The sequence below is a fragment of the Gopherus evgoodei genome, chromosome 1 (genome assembly GCF_007399415.2).
Source record: "Gopherus evgoodei ecotype Sinaloan lineage chromosome 1, rGopEvg1_v1.p, whole genome shotgun sequence".
NCBI classification, from domain to species: domain Eukaryota; kingdom Metazoa; phylum Chordata; order Testudines; family Testudinidae; genus Gopherus; species Gopherus evgoodei.
Genome location: NC_044322.1, coordinates 337,365,814 through 337,383,267, shown reverse-complemented (window position 1 = coordinate 337,383,267; position 17,454 = coordinate 337,365,814). Strand labels below are relative to the sequence as shown.

At 44.0% G+C, this 17,454-nt stretch overlaps 1 long non-coding RNA gene across 1 annotated transcript; it reads left to right on the top strand.

The window, feature by feature from the left end:
* The first annotated feature begins 1,127 nt into the window (after window positions 1-1,127).
* Window positions 1,128-15,397, top strand: LOC115656646. The gene is made up of 3 exons (XR_004001768.1): window positions 1,128-1,395; window positions 8,574-8,732; window positions 15,073-15,397. It is a non-coding gene; the product is annotated as an uncharacterized LOC115656646 (long non-coding RNA).
* The last annotated feature ends 2,057 nt before the right edge of the window (window positions 15,398-17,454 follow it).

The window sequence follows — 17,454 nt, the reverse complement described above, 5'->3', positions numbered from 1 at the left end:
CTGGCCACTTGAGGCCTGTTTCCGCACACAGATTTGCTAGCTTGTTTTTCAGATCCCCATTTTTGCGTTCCACTGCGCCCCGCGCTTTGAGGGTGATAAGCACAGTGTAAACGTTGGTCCACACGGAGGGCCTTACAGATTTGTTGAGTGATTTGACCTATAAAATGGGTTCCTCTGTCACTGTTGATTGAGACGGGGATACCAAAGCGGGGAATAAATTCCTTGAGCAACTTTTTTGCTACAGTGATTGAGTCTGCCTTAGTACATGGGTAAGCTTCCACCCACCCAGAATACATGCACGCACACACAAGTACATATTCATATGAACAACACTTAGGCATACTTATGAAGTCTATTTGGATGTTTACAAATGGTCCCCAGGGCGGCGGGTGTGCTGCCTGGGTGGTTCGAACTGGTCGCCCACTGTTATATGCCAGACAGATAGGGCATGTTTGGCAGTATTGCTGGGCAATGCTCGTAAACTTTGGAGCATACCAATACTTATATACAGAAGCAATCATCCCCTCCTTGCCTACATGGGCTAGTCCGTGTGCTTGCCGGGCAAGGTGGGGAAGCAGAGCCAAGGGTGCTACCAGGCGGCCGTCTGGGGCATACCACAAGGCATCCTCCGGATGTTTGGAACATCCAGACTGTCTCCAGCAGTTTTTCTCATCCTCTGATGCTGACTCTTGTGTAAGTGCTAGATCCTGTAAAGAGTCAACTAAAGAGACGGGCTGGGACATACAAAGAGCAAATATTTCAGTAGGAGCCGGAGACCCGGAAAGGGCCGCTTGCCTGGCGGAGGCGTCCGCCAGTGCATTTCCTCGAGTAACATCGTCGTAGGGTTTTTTATGGGCTGCACATTTGACTACAGCAATAGCAGAGGGCAACTGTAAAGCAGACAAAAGAGCACTGACATATGGGCCATGGCTAATAGGTGCTCCGGTAGAAGTAAGAAATCCCCTATATTTCCACAGTTGCCCATAATCATGTACTACTCCGAAAGCATATCTAGAATCAGTGTAAATAGTAACAGATACTCCGGTTGCCAGGCAAGAGGCTCGAGTAAGAGCAAACAGTTCAGCAACTTGAGCTGACTTCACTGAAGGAAGTGAGAAAGATTCTATAATGCTTTGTTGATTACATACAGCATAGCCTGCTACTAGCTGTCCTTCCGCATTTCTTAAACAGGAACCATCCACATAATAAATTAACTCTGGGTTGTGCAGGGGAATATCCTGCAGATCAGGTCTGGGAGCAGATACTTCAGCAGTTATAGATAAGCAATCATGGGGTTCCCCATCGGTTGCCGTGGGGAGAAGGGAAGCAGGATTTAGTACTGGACACCTAACTAAAGTAACATATGCAGCATTTAAAAGCAGCATTTCATACTTAGTAAGTCTGGAATTTGAAAGATGCTGTGTTTTGCTTTTAGTTAAGAGAGCGGTGACAGCATGAGGAACTGCAACAGTTAACGGACTACCGAGAACTAGGGAGGCGGAGGCTTCAACTAATATTGCAGCTGCCGCAACAGACCGGAGGCAGGAGGGTAACCCAGCCGCTACTGGGTCTAATGAAGAACTGAAGTAAGCTATGGGTCTGTGTTTTTCTCCAGTGAGTCTGAGTGAGAACACCCTGGGCTGAGCCTTCCTCTTCATGACAGAAGAGAGTAAATGGTTTCTGGTAATCGGGTAAACCGAGAGCAGGGGCTTTGGTTAAAGCAATTTTGATTTGTTGAAACGCTTCCTCTGCTTCCGTAGACCAGAGAATAGGGTCAGAGATCTTATTAAGAGTTAAATCTTGTAAGGGCCGCACAAGAGACGCATAACCCAGAATCCATTGTCTACAGTAGCCTGCCATTCCCAAGAATCCTCTAAGCTGCTTTCTTTGTAATTGGCCTGGGGATCTTTTGAATTGCCTGTACCCGCGAAGAAGACAAAGCGCGTTGTCCTGCAGAGATATCATGGCCCAGATAATGCACTACAGGGAGACAGAGTTGTAATTTTTTCTTTGAAGCCTTATGACCTTTCTGAGCTAAGGCTTGGAGCAAAACCAACGTATCCGCTTTTGAAGCTTCCAAGAGTCAGAAGCAAGCAACAGATCATCTACATATTGTATTAGACAGACCCATTTGGAAATGAGATATCATCTAGATCTTTCTTTAAAATTTGAGAAAAGATAGTAGGGGACTCAGTATAACCTTGGGGTAGTCTGGTCCAAGTATATTGAGCTCCCTGATAAGTAAACGCAAAAAGAAACTGACTATCCACATGAATGGGAATAGAAAAGAAAGCAGAGCACAAATCTATTACAGAAAAGTACTGAGCACTGGGAGGTATACAAGAGAGAATAGTAGCAGGATTTGGAACCACCGGAAAAGTTGGGAGGACAGCAGCATTAATAGCACGCAAATCCTGTACGAATCGCCAGGTGTTTTTCCCGGGTTTTCGTACAGGCAGAATGGGAGTATTACATTCACTTACTGTCGGGACTATGACCCCCTGTTTAAGCAGAGCAGAAAGAACTGGACGAATTCCCTCCTCAGCTTGCTGAGAGAGGGGATATTGCCGGACTCTAGGAAGAGGTTTGCTTGGATTGAGTCGAATTTTAACAGGTTGAGCAGAACAAATGCGTCCTACTTGGCTAGCATGCTCAGCCCACAGTGAGGGGGGTACCCTTGCCAGTAGTTCCTGTTGCAACAAGGAAGGACTGGGGTCGGGCTCCCGATCTGGGGCTGGATCAATTTGGAGGAGACCTAAAACCTCATTATGAGCCGGGTCTGGGACCTCTAAAAAGACTCCATCTGGAGAGCAAAAGATAGTGCAATGAAGTTTGCACAACAGATCCTTTCCTAAAAGGTTCACAGGAGAGCACGGACTGAGGAGGAAAGCATGGTCAGCAGAAAGAGGACCGATAGATATAGATAGGGGAGATGACACAGGATGGGGAATAGGAGTATTTCCTACCCCCACAGCAGTTACGACCTCAGAGGAAAGAGGTACAGTAGAGAAATCTTGTGCTCTTAAGGTGGACCTAGAAGCTCCTGTATCAACCAAGCAAGGGGTAGGGACACCATTTATTAGACAAGAAACAGTCGGACCAGTTTGATCCACATGAACGAGGGGGGCGACGACGATGTTATTAGTCTTCTGGCTTTCCTAGGAGTTAAGAGCTGGGGCTGGCGGAGCAGGAAAAGGCAACCCCTCCTGTTTTGGAAACTGTCTAGGAGGTCGCGTGGGGCAATCCTTAATAAGGTGTCCCACCTTTTTACAATACCTACACTGGTTTTTCCCTAATTGGGGACAATTGGCTCTCCAATGTCCTTCTTGCCCACACGAAAAGCAGGCTATGGAACTGAGATTAGTCAGGGGGTTACTTCCAGCAAAGGGTTGATTTTTAGTTACAGCCTGTTTTGATCTTTGCCTGGGCCCTTTTCCAGCGGAATTTTGCATGCTTTGGATCTGTAAAGCCATAAGTTTAGATTCTGTTTCATCCTTTTTACTTTCTAACTGGCGGTGGAAATGCTGTGCAGCTGCCAGAATTTCTTCCAGGTTTTTTCCTTCCCAATCCACTAAATTAACTTTTAACTGCTCTCCTACCTTTGGCAAGAGTGCTTGCACAAAGGCCGCCACTACTGCTTGTGTGGCTGTCTGTTCTGCATTATTAATCCCTGAATGTCTTTCAAACACTTGCTTTATGCGTTCCATATAATCGGCCGGATTTTCTCCCTTACTTTGTTTACAGGCATTTATTTTGGCCCAGTCCGTTTTCCTTGGGCATACATTGAGAACTTCAGTAATCAAGTTATTTCTTCTTTGGGCAAAATCGGCCTCGGACATCTGACCGAGGTCAGGTGGCCAATTTGCCCTAGCATAGAGGCGAGTAAGGGTCTCTTTGGGCGCTATAGCTGATAACAGCTGGTGCATATCAGCATGTGAGGGGTTATAGCACTTGACTATCATTTCCAATTGCTCTTGAAACTTAACGGGATCTTCCCTGATCTTTGGAAACTTTTCAATAAGGTTATAAAGATCACCTGGTGACCAGGGAGCATGCACTGTCATTAACCCTCCTCCGCCTGCTGGCAACTGACGGAGGGGAAAGTTGGTAACGGTTTTAGGTGGGGTGGTTACTTTCTTAGCCTTACGTAGCCAAGTCTTATGGCGAGTATTGAAGGCTACAGCATCAGGGTCAGAGACAGGAGAACAACTTTTCAGAAGGGATTCATATTTCGGTGACGTTATCATTTCCCTCATCTGAGCTATAGTACCTGACAACTGTCGTAACGGGGAATCTGGGGATACCTTTTCCCAATCAATCTCCCTACACTCCCAATCTATGTCTTCTTCGCGTGCTGTCTGTTGCCATTGGTTCATGAGCGTCTCCCCAGTTGTTATTAAGGCAAGGGCTTCTCTTAAGTCGTCAGACATGTCAGACCGGGGCGTGGACCCACTTGAAGAGGTCGTGGGAGGCATTTGCCTACCAGAACCCGAGGGAGATGAGGTGTCTGGACGGTTACCTCGGTTGTCCTCTGTCTCACTTCCACCTCCAGATCCGCCCCCACCCCTCGCCTGAGTATCTGGACTATAGGCGGGAGGATTGCTATCAGACCACTGTCTGTAGTCTAAGAACAGATCAATTAGCTCATCGGAGGGGGGTGAAGGGTAGATTCTTTTCGGGGCAGTCGGTTTTAGGTGCGTTTGAGACGGACAGAGGGGAACTATGTTTAAGGAAGGGGGACCGGGCAAATTTTGAGCACTATTTAATTTTTCCTGTGCTTCTTTAAGTTGAGTTTTTAGTTTCTCTTGGGTATCTTTTAACCCCCTAACTTGGGATTCCTGACGCCTTTTACCCATTTCATCATGCCACTCAAAGTAAGCGTCAAACTGTCCCTGTCCTACAGAGTTAGCAACAAGGGCACCCCTGAGGTGCACAATCCTATCAAGATCAAAACTGCCCTCCACAGGAAACTGCAGTTTTGGGTCATCTCTAGTATACCAATTCCATTTTTGCAAATATTTATATGTCGACGGGCCACGGTGCACATACATATAAGCAGCAGGAGTGCCTTTTGGCGGGATTGGAATCCCTTTAGATTGGCCAGACCCCATTTTCACTTCAGCCCTCTTTTACACAAGCCTTTCACACCAGGGGAACGCTAATCAGGATTACCACGGTTCTAACACCGATGGCATCTTTACCTGCCCTGGGCAGGGGAATATGGGAGTAGGCTTTCGCTGACCCGCCAAACAGCAGGTACCTACAAGGGAGGAGGTAGAGGATGGAACGGGCTTCCTTCCGGAGAACCCACGGTCCCCACACGCCTGTCGTCAGCCCAGAGCACCAGCTTTAAGCCAACAATGCTTCTGGAGCTACGGACCCAGCGGTACGGTTTTCCTGGGGGCTTCCCTCCTCTCCGAGAAGGGAAGGGAGCTTATGGCTCCAGTGGGCAGAAAAGTGACTCTGCGGTCCTGAAAGGACAGTGCTCGAGGAGCGGTCACAGGGTCATAGGTCGTGGAAGGAAAGGGAAAAGGGATGGGGAAACACACAAGCACCCAACAGGCTAGCCACTTACCAAGGCCTGCCAGCTGGGAAGCTTCACAATCTCTCCACACACAGAAGCTCAGCTGTGGGGCTTGCTTTCGAGACACTCCCGGTCACGAGCTTTCGCTTCGCAGGAGGCTCGGGGCGTCTTCCCACAGCTGCATTCACGCTGGCCGCTTGGCCCTCACACACACAGACATAGGCACTTTCTTGACACAGGCGTCAAGGCGAAACAACTTTAAAACCCGGATCCCCGCCAGACCTGGTAGGAATGGTGATCCCTGATCAACTCCCGGATCAGGACTCTCCGGACCAAAAGGACCGTGGTCCGTGGGCTTTCTTTATCAGATGCTACTGAAGTCAATGGCACTACACTCATATAGGTTTCAACTACCTATGAAATTACCTTAGATTATTGCAGAAGAATTGAAGATGTATAGGTAGCATTTGAACAGGCAGCCAAAAAGTCTGTCTGTTCTTATTCGCTGGCTACTACTAAATTCAACTCTGTATATCTTAATATCATGACTCCTGTGTTTTGACAGATTCTATCGAAAAGGAAATCTATTTCTTGGCCAAATATATATTCAGTGAAGTAAGTAGCAACAAGTATTTTGGTACTTATCTTTGAATAATTTTGTTATGGTGCCAATATTCAACATCTGAAGTTGGTGAGCCACTTTGTCAAACAAAGTTAGAGAGAGCTACAAAATAATCACATTGTTATATGGCATTACGATATTTGTGTCATGTCATGCCACCAGGATATATAGTGTATTGATGGGACATCATAAGATGACTCTGACAATACATTCTTCACCTCTCCTCCTTTTACCCCAATCATAGCTGCTGGGAGGGAGGAAATCTCTTTCCTCACTCTCATCTTTTGCTTACTTTTGGCTGCTGGGTGAAAGGAGGTGTTACTCTGACCTGCAGGAGATGCTTGCATCTTTTAAAATTTCTTTCCCATGTGGGGGCAGTAGGAAACTCATGCTGTCATCTATTCAATACTCCCTGCACTGTGATGGTTCCTGTGAATAATTTACCACTGAATCTTTCTGAGAACCAGTTAGTGTCTAAAGCGCTGATACATGTGGCTCTAGAAGCAAAGGCTGAGTCTCACTGTGTTTGAAAACTGAGTCTATGAGCACTTCAGGTCCAGGGCTTTCAGTCTCCTCCAGTCCCTTGGTTGCTTTCTCAGAGGCAGCCTGGCACAGGGCTGTTGCCTCTTTGCTATGTCAGTCATTTCTGCTTCCTTCTCCCTCTTTGACCTCTCCCCTTTATAGCAGGTCTTATTTTCTCCATTGGTCCCAGCTCTGGTTGCCTGTCTCCATGATTGGCAGTTCTGGCACCTGTTGAGTTTCTTGGGCGTGGGGGTGATCAAGCTGTTTGATTATAAGGAGGAAAGATTCTCCTTTCCCTTCTGCCTATGCTCAGTATGTAGTTGGTAAACCCCATTACATATCTATAATTCAGTTTCTAGGAGGAAATATTTAAGACATACCAGGTTTATTGGTGAAGACTTAAGTAATTCAGAAAATGGGGAAAATAACCTAGCGTCTACTTGAATCTATATTGTGAATACTGGTTTGGGAATGTATGATCTGAAAACCATAAGTTTGCCATTAGTAGAAGTTATTTGGAAGAATTAAATTATACTTAATTTGCAAGGGTGATACTGTTCTTAGAATTATTCCTTCTAGTAGTGATAGCAGATTATTATAAATTGATGGGTAGTTTTGTAAATAGAATAGTATCAACTATTTTCTTGTGTATTCCTGCAAATGCTGCCCAGTGTTTAAGGTTCATTATCTAATTCTGTTTCCTTTGAATGCACTGAGAACATTTCCACTTTTTTTATCTTGTCTTCAAAAAAATGGCATTTTCACTTGGTGTAAAGGAGGAAAAAAATACTTTAGTTTTCTGTATTCTGTATTTAGCAATTTACTATAGGCAGACTACAGAAAAAGAGCAAACAGTTTTATATTAAATTGAGATCTGTGCAAATATGAATGTTGATTTAGTGATGCTTTCATTTCTCATTGCTCATATTTGATTTTGTCTGAAATCCCTGTTTGTATTCTGGTAACCTCCAATGTCAAGTTTTTATTACCAGTATACTGAAGTTAAAATAAATAATTTTATTTTATTTTATGACAAATGTGTGACATTAAAACATATGAGAGTCCTCAGTGTATACCATATATTTCCATATATATATGAGACTCTACTGATGCATAATTCCATCTCATCTAATTCTAATGGAATATTTATAAAAATAACAACAACCATCTTTCTACTTTCAATTTGCAAAATATTTACCTACAAATACAGGTCTTGATCCTGCAGCACTTCCTCATTAAGGAGTTTTTCCCAAGTAAGGACTGCAGAGTTAGTCCTCCAAATTTATATTTTCATTTAAGTAATTTAAAGCCTTCTTGGTTACAAATATACAATATTACAAGTCTAGGAAACACAGCTTCCTAGAAACAATATGGTCCCTCAATGTCTTTAAAGTTGTGAAATATGATGACTAACGGTTTGTAGTAGAAGTTGCACTATTATGATAATAAAAATATCAGATTAAATATATGATACCAAATGTACACAGAAAACATTAACTGGAAAACACTTCATGTATACTGTAAATAACTGCTACACTTGCCTTAAACTAACTAAGTAAAACTACTTGTCTAGATTCTAGTATCGCACCTACAAATGTAATATCTGAGTGGGGTATTAGAACCAGTGCTACAAAAATAACAAAGAGGTACAAGAAGATTCCATATATGTACTGTAAATATTTATTTTATTTCTTATTTTGCTGGCTTTTAATTATATGTAAAATCTTATTCTATATGAAACCCAATATGTCCACTATTACTATTCTTCACCTTTCTATTTTTAAAATTTGTATACTTTATAGGACATTCTGTATGGAGTAAAACAATAAGATACAACAATAGAACAAGTATTAATAATTTCCAGTGAGTTACTATTAATCTAAAATTCCTTCTGAATTATTGTAGGGCCAAATGAGGACAAAGATTGTTAAAAATGGCTACCAGGAAGTTGATTCTCTGATATACAACACAGTTCAGGTTCTTGGTGTGACTTCAAGACCTAATGCTATTGTTTTGAATGGAAATGTCATCCGTGGCAAGGACCTACAGTATCAGGAAAATGGGGTAAGAGATGTGCTGACAAATTATAAAAATGATTTTTCATAGGCTTTTCCCCAAACCCAATGAACAATGTCAATAGTTTCGCATTCATGTCCTGTTTCTTTAAAAAAAAACAAAAACAACAACAACAAAAACCTGTTCATGAGGTTAACTTAAGAATGGAAGACTTCCTGGGTTATGTTACAGGAAAATTTATCTCTTGTCATTACACACACATCTGTCTTATTTTGTGTCTGCTGTGTTTTTAGCTGTGTTGTGAATGGTCAGGATATGAGGGAGACCAAGGTAGGTGAGGTAATATTTTATTGGACCAACTTCTGTGGGAAGAAGGTACAAGCTTTCAAGCTGCACAGAGCTCTTCTTCAGGTCAGGGAAAAGTCTGCTCACCCACCTTGTCTCTCTAATCTTGGGTCTATCACTTACACAAGCCTACACTTCCAGGTTTATTAAACGGTGATAAAATGACAAATTCTCACGAGTTATTCTAGTATTATGATAGTCACATCATACTTAGAGCTATGAAGAAATGTTTGCTGCTGCTATTGTTTTATGTATCAGAGGGGTAACTGTGTTAGTCTGGATCTGTAAAAAGTAACAAAGAGTCCTGTGACACCTTATAGACAAACTGATGTACTGGAGCATAAGCTTTTGTGGGTGAATACATGTGTCTGACGAAGTGGGTATTCACCCACGAAAGCTTATGCTCCAGTTCATCAGTTAGTCTATAAGGTGCCACAGGACTCTTTGTTGTGTTACATTATTCCAATAGCATGAGAAAATCTTCCACAATGTTATTTAGCAGCTACTTAAAAAACGAATGGAGTAGGCACATGTTTCAGATATTTTTATCAAAAATGAGTGCCCAGAATGTCCAAGAAAAATGGATATGGTTTAATTTTAGTGGGTGTTTTCCTATCTTCACATGTAAACCTGGGTCTGGTTCTATTCAATAGCTTCATAAATGATTTGAACAATGGCAAAGAGAATACACTTATAACATTTGCAGATGATACCAAGCTGGGAGTGGTTGCAAGTGCTTTGGAGGATAGGATTAGAATTCAAAATGATCTTCACTAACTGGAGAAATGGTCTGAAATAAATAGGATGAAAATCAATAAGGAAAAATGCAAGGTACTACACTTAAGAGGAAATAATCAATTGCACAAATACACATGGGAAATGACTGTCTAGGAAGGAGTACTGCAGAAAAAGATCTAGGGTTAATAATGGATCACAAGCTAAATATGAGTGAACAAGGTAACTGTTGCAAAAAAGTGAACATCATTCTGGGATGTGTTATCAGGAGTGTTGTAACCAAGACCCTAGAAGTAATCCTTCCACTCTACTCAGCACTGCTAAGGTCTCAGCTGGAGTATTATGTCCAGTTCTGGGTACTGCACTTCGGGAAAGATGTGGACAAGTTGGAGAAAGTCCAGAGGAGAGCAACAAAAATTATTAAGGGTCTATGAATCATGACGTACAAGGAAAGATTGAAAAAACTGGGTTTGTTTCTTCTGGAGAAGAGAAGCCAGAGAGCAGGGGACATAACAGTCTTCAAGTATGTAAAAGATCATTGTTAAGCGGAGTGTCATAAATTTGTTCTCCTTAAACACTGAGGACAAGACAAGAAGTAATGGACTTAAATTGCAGCAAGGGAGATTTGAGTAGGCATTAGGAAGAGCTGCCTAATTGTCAAGGTAGGTAAGCACTGGAACAAATTGCCTAGGGAGGTTGTGGAATCTGTCACTGGAGGATTTTAAGAACAGGTTAGACAAACACCTGTCAGGGCTGGTCTAGAAATATATAACCTTTCCTCAGTGTGGGGAACTCAGCTAGATGAACTATTAAGGTCCCTTCCAGTCCTACATTTCTATGATTCTATTTAAAATGTTTGTTTTATGAATGAATTTATTTTAATATCAACCAGTGATTCAAGCTGTAACTACCATAGTATGCTAAGTGGTAAACCTAGTGCCCAAACAGAGTGTCTCATCTATGTCTCTAGGGAGATCCACAAGTAGAGGATGGAGGAATCCTCTCATTGGCTTTGAAAGAGAAACTAAGGTTACTCCCAATAACTGGAGTATCTTTTATGTCCTTAGCCGCTGCCTCCACAGGGGAAAAGACAAGATCAGCAGAGTGGTAGATCCTCCCACCTTGGTAACCTCCCCACCTACGCTCCATCCCCAAACACCCTTCAGAGCTGGGCTTCGCACTTGGCAAGGGGTGTATGGTGCCCAATTTTTTGCCATAGTTCATCAGTGGAGGTAAAAAGAGATGTTTCTAAGAGCTTATGCCTATCAAAGAGAGAGAGTCAAACCATCAAGCAACAGATGCAGGGTTTTTGCTATGTTACACTACTTATTACTCTTATTATTCTTACTGAAGAAATCCATTGAGCAAACAAATTTAGAGAATAAGTTTCTGCCTTGAGGAAAAATGGATAACTCACTTTTAGAGAAAAATGCCATAAATAACTGTTATCAGAATCCCCTCAAAGGAAATTTTTTAACACCAGAACTGTGTCTGAATAAGCTGAAAGCAGCACAAACTTAATGTGGAGTGGGAGAGGTGAATAAACTCCATAAAAATATGCTTGGAAGGAACCAGTCAAGCAAGCCCCTAGTACGACAGCATGGAAACATAAAAAGAGATCAACAAAGATGTCAGCAGTTGTTACAAAATAATGTTTTTTGTTTTAAAACACAAATAAGGCAGCTACCCCAGATTTCACAGCCCTAACAATTATTTAAAACAACAAGGAATACAAGGAATAACCACTCAATAGCATGTGGTAGCAAAGTCTCCAACCCCACAAAAATTACATTGATTGAACCATCTAGTACTTTAAAACAACAGAATATGTTTCTCCCAGCCAGAGATCCATCACATCTTTGCCATCAGCCTTGCCCAGTTGATTGTGGCTGTTTCTGCTATGGAAAACTCAGCAGTAAATTCACAATTTTGGAGTTCTAAGAAACTTACAACCAGTGTATTTAAAAACAAACAAAAACAGGCGCAGACTTCAATCTTCAATACTTTCTCGCCGTCCTGGGGCTCTGGTAAAATAAAATATGCTGTGCAAGAACAAAGAAGTGGTACTTGCTATTAGAAACATAAATAATTCATTCTCAGGGAGGGGTTGTGTGTTTTGAAAGAAATTCCAGTTGATAAGAAAAAAAATAGTAAATATTAAAGGCAGCTTTTGTGGTGTATTGATTCAGTATGATTGAATGTTCAACTACTGTTTTCATGTTACAAGCTTTGCTTCTCCTAGGAAGTTTGACTCTAATAATTAAGAAAAGCTTCTCCGATTAGCAGTCTGGTATGAAGAATACCTCTTCATAGAACAGTATATCTGAACAATAGTGGTTCAGTGGGTTCCACAACCACCCTTGAAAGCCTATTCCAGAATTTAATGACCCTTATAGCTAGAAAGTTTTCCTAAGATATAACCTAAATCTCCCTTGCTACAGATCAAGCCCACTTCAACTAAAATGGACATGGAGAACAATTAATCACTATCTTCTGCATAACAGCTCTTAACATATTTTAAGACTGTTATCAGGTTTCCCCTCAGTCTTCTTTTCTCAAGGCTGAACATGTCAAGCTTTTTTTCATATTTTCTAAATCTTTTATCATTTTTGTTGCTATCCTCTGGACTCACCAGTTTGTCCACATCTTTTTCTAAAGCATGGCCCCCAGAATTGGATACAATACTCCAGTTAAGGCCTTAGCAGCACAAGCAGAAGGGGACAATGTGTATCTTATATACGTCACTCCTGTAAATACAGAATATTTGACTTTTTCAGAACTGCATCATGTTGATGGCTCATATTCAATTTGTGATCTTCTAGAATGCCCACTTAGCCGGTTATTCACCATTTTGTAGTTGTGCATTTGATTTTTCCTTTCTATAGGTAATATTTTGCACTTGTCTCTACTGAATTACATTGTGTTGATTTCAAACCAATTCTCCAATTTGCCAAGGTCATTTTGAATTGTAATCTTATCCTCCAAAGTGCTTGCAAACCTTCCCTGCCTGGTGTCATCCACAAATTTTACAAGCTTACTTTCCACTCCATTATCCATTGAATAGTACCCCTTCTGCTCCGGACAGTCCCGGACCCTCCTGCCTTGTCCTTGAGGGCTCGTAGCAGGCGCTGCTCCAGCGTGGGGAATTCCTGGGCACTCACAAGGACAGGGTCCGCAGGTGAGACTGGCAGGAAACACTGCTGTTTTCTGTTCCCACACTTCACTGTTCCAGGCCTTCCGTATTTCTTCACTTGTTTATCCAGCTAAGTGGCTGCAAGCCAGCTCACTCAGTCAAAGCCAGTTCACTACTAGCTTCCTTCAACCCATTCAGTAACATCAGCCCAAGGTAACTTGCAGTCAGCCCCAACATGTGTCCCCTCCAACCCTGCAGTCTACTTCCCTGAGCTGCTTCCCCACAGCCTCAGAACCTTCTCTGCCCTTGTCTCAGGGCCCCAGCAGTCAGCCAGGAGCTCGGGCTCACTCCCCTGATCCTGCCTAGCACTGCTCTGTCCAAGGTGCTAGCTGCCTACCACCTGCAAGGTAGCCAGTTCTCCTCTCTCCTTCAGCTCTGGGGAGTGACTGACCTGCCCTGTCCTGTGGCTCTTCTTATATAGGCCTGCCCAGCCCTGACTGGCTGCTCCTCGCAGCCCCTCTCCAATAGGCTACCTCCTGCACAGCTTCCCTAGGGTCCTCTCCAATTGGCTGCCTGTTGCACAGCCTCCCTAGGATTGCTTTAACCCCTTTTAGGCCAGTGTGGGGCAGGCACCCCATCACACACACTTTCTGCAACCAGTGAAGCAGGGGTCCATCAGAGACCAGTCTCCGTCACTACATCAGCCCTATTTTATCCCCAGAGCAGGTCCATCTTGTGCACTGAATAATGTGATCATGTAATTATAGATTGTATCATAATTGTGATGAAGTGTACAAACCCTGCACTGGGCAAGAAGGGTTAAAGAGCAGCTTTGGGCTCAGGCAGCCATGATCTGCCACACCTGTTAGGCTGCCAAGCTTGGCAGAGGAGCCTTAAAAGGGAGAAGCCTAGTTCTAAGAGGGTTGATCTCAGGGAGCTGGACAGACCTCTCCCCATTAGCTCCAAGAAAGGAGTACTGCAGAGGCTGAATTTGCCTGAGGGTTCCTGTAAACTCTGAACAATAGCCCTGAGGACATTAAGACTGGCTATGGCTTGTTGTAAAGTGATCAGTGGAACTGGAGTCAGAAGACCTATATTTCCTTGGAGGCAGGGTCGGACTAAGGTATAAACTAACTAAGCTACTACAGCTTAGGGCCTCACAATATTAGGGGCTTCTAAAAAAGAAAAAACTAACCCCATTTTAAATTTTATCAAAATCAGTTGATAAAGAAAGGAGATATTGGAAAATAAAGATTCTCTCTAAATATAGACATTTTTGTTCAAATATGACAAAAATATACACATCTGGCTACACAAATACACTTACCCTACCCTTACCCTTCACTAAGTGTTCATTATTGACAGGCAGGAGGCCAGGACTAAGAAAAAAAATGATAATTGCACTTGTAAAATTAGTATTTCTATGAGTAAGTCTGCTATCAGTCTCTTAAGGCAGCATTTTGTTGGCCAGCTGCTACTGGTAAAATTCTGACCAGGCCTTCATGACTTATTTAAATAAATAAATAAATGAATAATCTCACTGCCGATAAAATCGGGAAAAATGTGAGGTTGGAGACGGCAGTGCCATGAAGCAGTCCTGCCAAGCTCATACTCGTATGGGACTCGTCCTAGGAGTTACGTTATGTATAGCATCCCCCTTGCCTGGTAATAGCTCGAAGGCCGCCATCTTTTGTTTATAGTCCAGCATGCTCAGTCATATAGTGCCTTCGCTCCTGTTTTTTTTTTCGTTTTCTTAAGTGTTAGCATGTTCTTTCTTCATCTGTACATACATGCGCATACTGCTTTCTGCTTTATGCACTATCCATGCTTCACATGACTGAGTGTGCAGGTGATCGTCTCATGGACTTGGGTTGAGTGGATCTTGAGGAGGATAAATTTGTGTTGGCTTCCCTCTGTCAGTTTTAAGAACCTTCACAGTGCTGACAAAAGTATAAATAGAGGGTTTTGAGAGAAGTGAAGAAAGATATACATATATAGCAAAATATTCTGAGTACTTGGTGACCAAGTTATTTCAAACTATCTGCATATATGATTTATAGGCCATTTACAGCCTATAATATTCAATATATTTGCTTGAGTATAGGCTAGTTTTTCTCACTTTCTCAGTGCCTGTCTTTTTTCGGGTAATTCTTTCTTTCTCTTTTGTACATATAGCTTGTTGTCACTCTGTGTTTCCAAAGTGTTTACTCAAGATTAATTAGTGGTCTTGGGGGAGACAGAGGATAGAGAATTGAACATGAAGAGAGATGTCTGCCTAGAAAATGCTGCAAGAAAAGCTATCTGCCCTAAGCATTCTATGCATCAAAAGTGACAAACTCCATAGCTTACCATTTGAGGACAACATCAATGACTTTGCTTTCCAAAAATCACAAAAGAAAATGTTTTGATTTTCAGTTTTAAAATTAATGTGATGTGCAAACAGACATACTGAAGGCTGTACTGCTTCCTTTATGTAAGCTGGTCTGTGTAACTGCTTTTGTGTTGCTGTAGATATAAAGTTTTCATATCTACTAATTAAGAAATCATAGATGAAAATGTTAATTTGAAACACTTTTACACTTGACATAGTTTAGGGCCTCAGAATGTCATAATCTTACCCTGCTTGGAGGGACTGTTACTGATGGTACACCAGGGAAACAGGGAGGGGGTTAGGCTGGAAGCAATGCAGCCACAAGGACAGAGCTGTGTGCAGTGTTTAAAAATATTCTACTTGTTCCGCATAACCTGTATTCAGCATTACTTCATGCTAATGAAACATGGTGGCAGCATTTGGGCTGTGAGTTTTCTGAAGTGCAGCAGCTGGCAGAACAAACCATTGAACTCATTCTGAATCCCCCGAAGCCCTGGATTTTGCAGATACAAACGTAACCCAGCGATGGACCTGGTGGAACAAGGAGAGTGAACTCTACATAGACCTTGGTCATGCAGTAGGACAACAATAGCTGGAAACTAAAATTTTTATTTTACTTTGTTGGGGAACAAAGTAGAAAGGTCTGCAGCGCTCTGTAGATCCCACAATGAAACCTGTATGCTCACCACTGCCTCAAGCCTCTCAGCATTCCTAGGAGCCCTGGAGAGCTATTTCTTCCTGTACCTATTGAGTTCTGGGAACTGGGCGGGCAGAAGCCCATTGCTAATGGATCCTCCCCCCAGCCTAAAGGGAGGATCTACAGGACCTCAGAACCCAACTGATTCCGGGGACAACTAATAAAAGAACAGGGACAGGAGTGAGGTCAAAGGGTCATAAGAAGGGAGCCTGATGGGGACACCGAGCAGAGAACCCCGGACAGCGCCCACTGCTCCTCGAAGGCGTCAAGGGAGCCAGTGGACACCGCCCAGAGGAACTCCGCCCAGATACGTCAACGGACTAAGGATTGGAAACAAGCCCCACAGTCTCCGGAGTCTCCGTCGGCCAACCTCCTCTCCCTGGTTGCATAGATGGCCATTTTAGCCAGGGCAAGGAGGAGGTTGACCAGGAGGTCCCGCGACTTTGTGGGACCACGGATAGGGAGTGCATAGAGAAGGAGGTGAGGGGAAAAGTGCAGCCAGAAACGCAACAGGATATTGGTGAGAAGCCAGTATAGGGGCTGCAACCTGGCACGCTCTAGGTAAACGCCGCAGAAGGGGCAGGTGTCTGGGACAGGGGTAAACCGTGCCAAATATACGCCCGTGCTCACAGCCCCATGGAGGAGCCGTCAACTGATATCCCCAGCGGGCCTTGGGACCAGGGTAGAGTAGAGGCTGGCTCACCGGGGCTCCTCACCCTCCAGAGGTGGCAGGAGGTCCCGCCACTTTGTGTCAGGGCGGGACACGAGGGTGAGGAAGTGAAGGGTATGGAGCATGAGTGTGCAGAGATGCTTCCTTGGTGCTGTTTGGAAGCAAACCAGCTGCAGATTGTGTAGCCGGCTTGCGGAGAAGGGTCGGGGGGACCAGTCGGGTCCACGGGGCAGAGGCCCGATGAAAAGCTCCGGAGGGCTCAGGGTGGTGGGTGGGCGGGGCATGTCCTCTCGCAGGACCCGGTCGAGGTGGGCCTGAGCAGCGGGCAGCAAAGCGGCCTCCACCTCCTGTAGCACGCGCCGGGGAGTACGAGGTCTGGAGAGCCCCATACGCTGAGCGAGCGTCAGGGGATGCAGCCAGTCTCCCCGGTTGTAGTCCAGGAGATCTCCGACCCTGGTAGCTTCTGCCAGGACCAACTTCTGGCACACAGAGCTCTGGTGACTCCGCCACCTGCACACGGAGCTGGGGATTGTGTAGCAGGGGCTCCAAGAGGAGATCTGCCCCCTCGGTGGCCGCCATGGACCTGGTCGCAGAGAACAGCTTCCAGATCCGGAAGAGGTCCTGGTAGAAGAGCGGCAGCCTGGAGAGGTCTCGCGGAAGACCCCTCGGATCGAGATAAAGGAGCTGCCGGTCGTATCGGAGCCCTCGGAAGCGGCGCAGGAAGGCATGCGCCAGTACTCTCCACACCGCACTACCCACACCATAAAGAAGCCTCTGCAGTGCCTGGAGGCGGAAAACATGGGTCTGAGCATGCAGGCA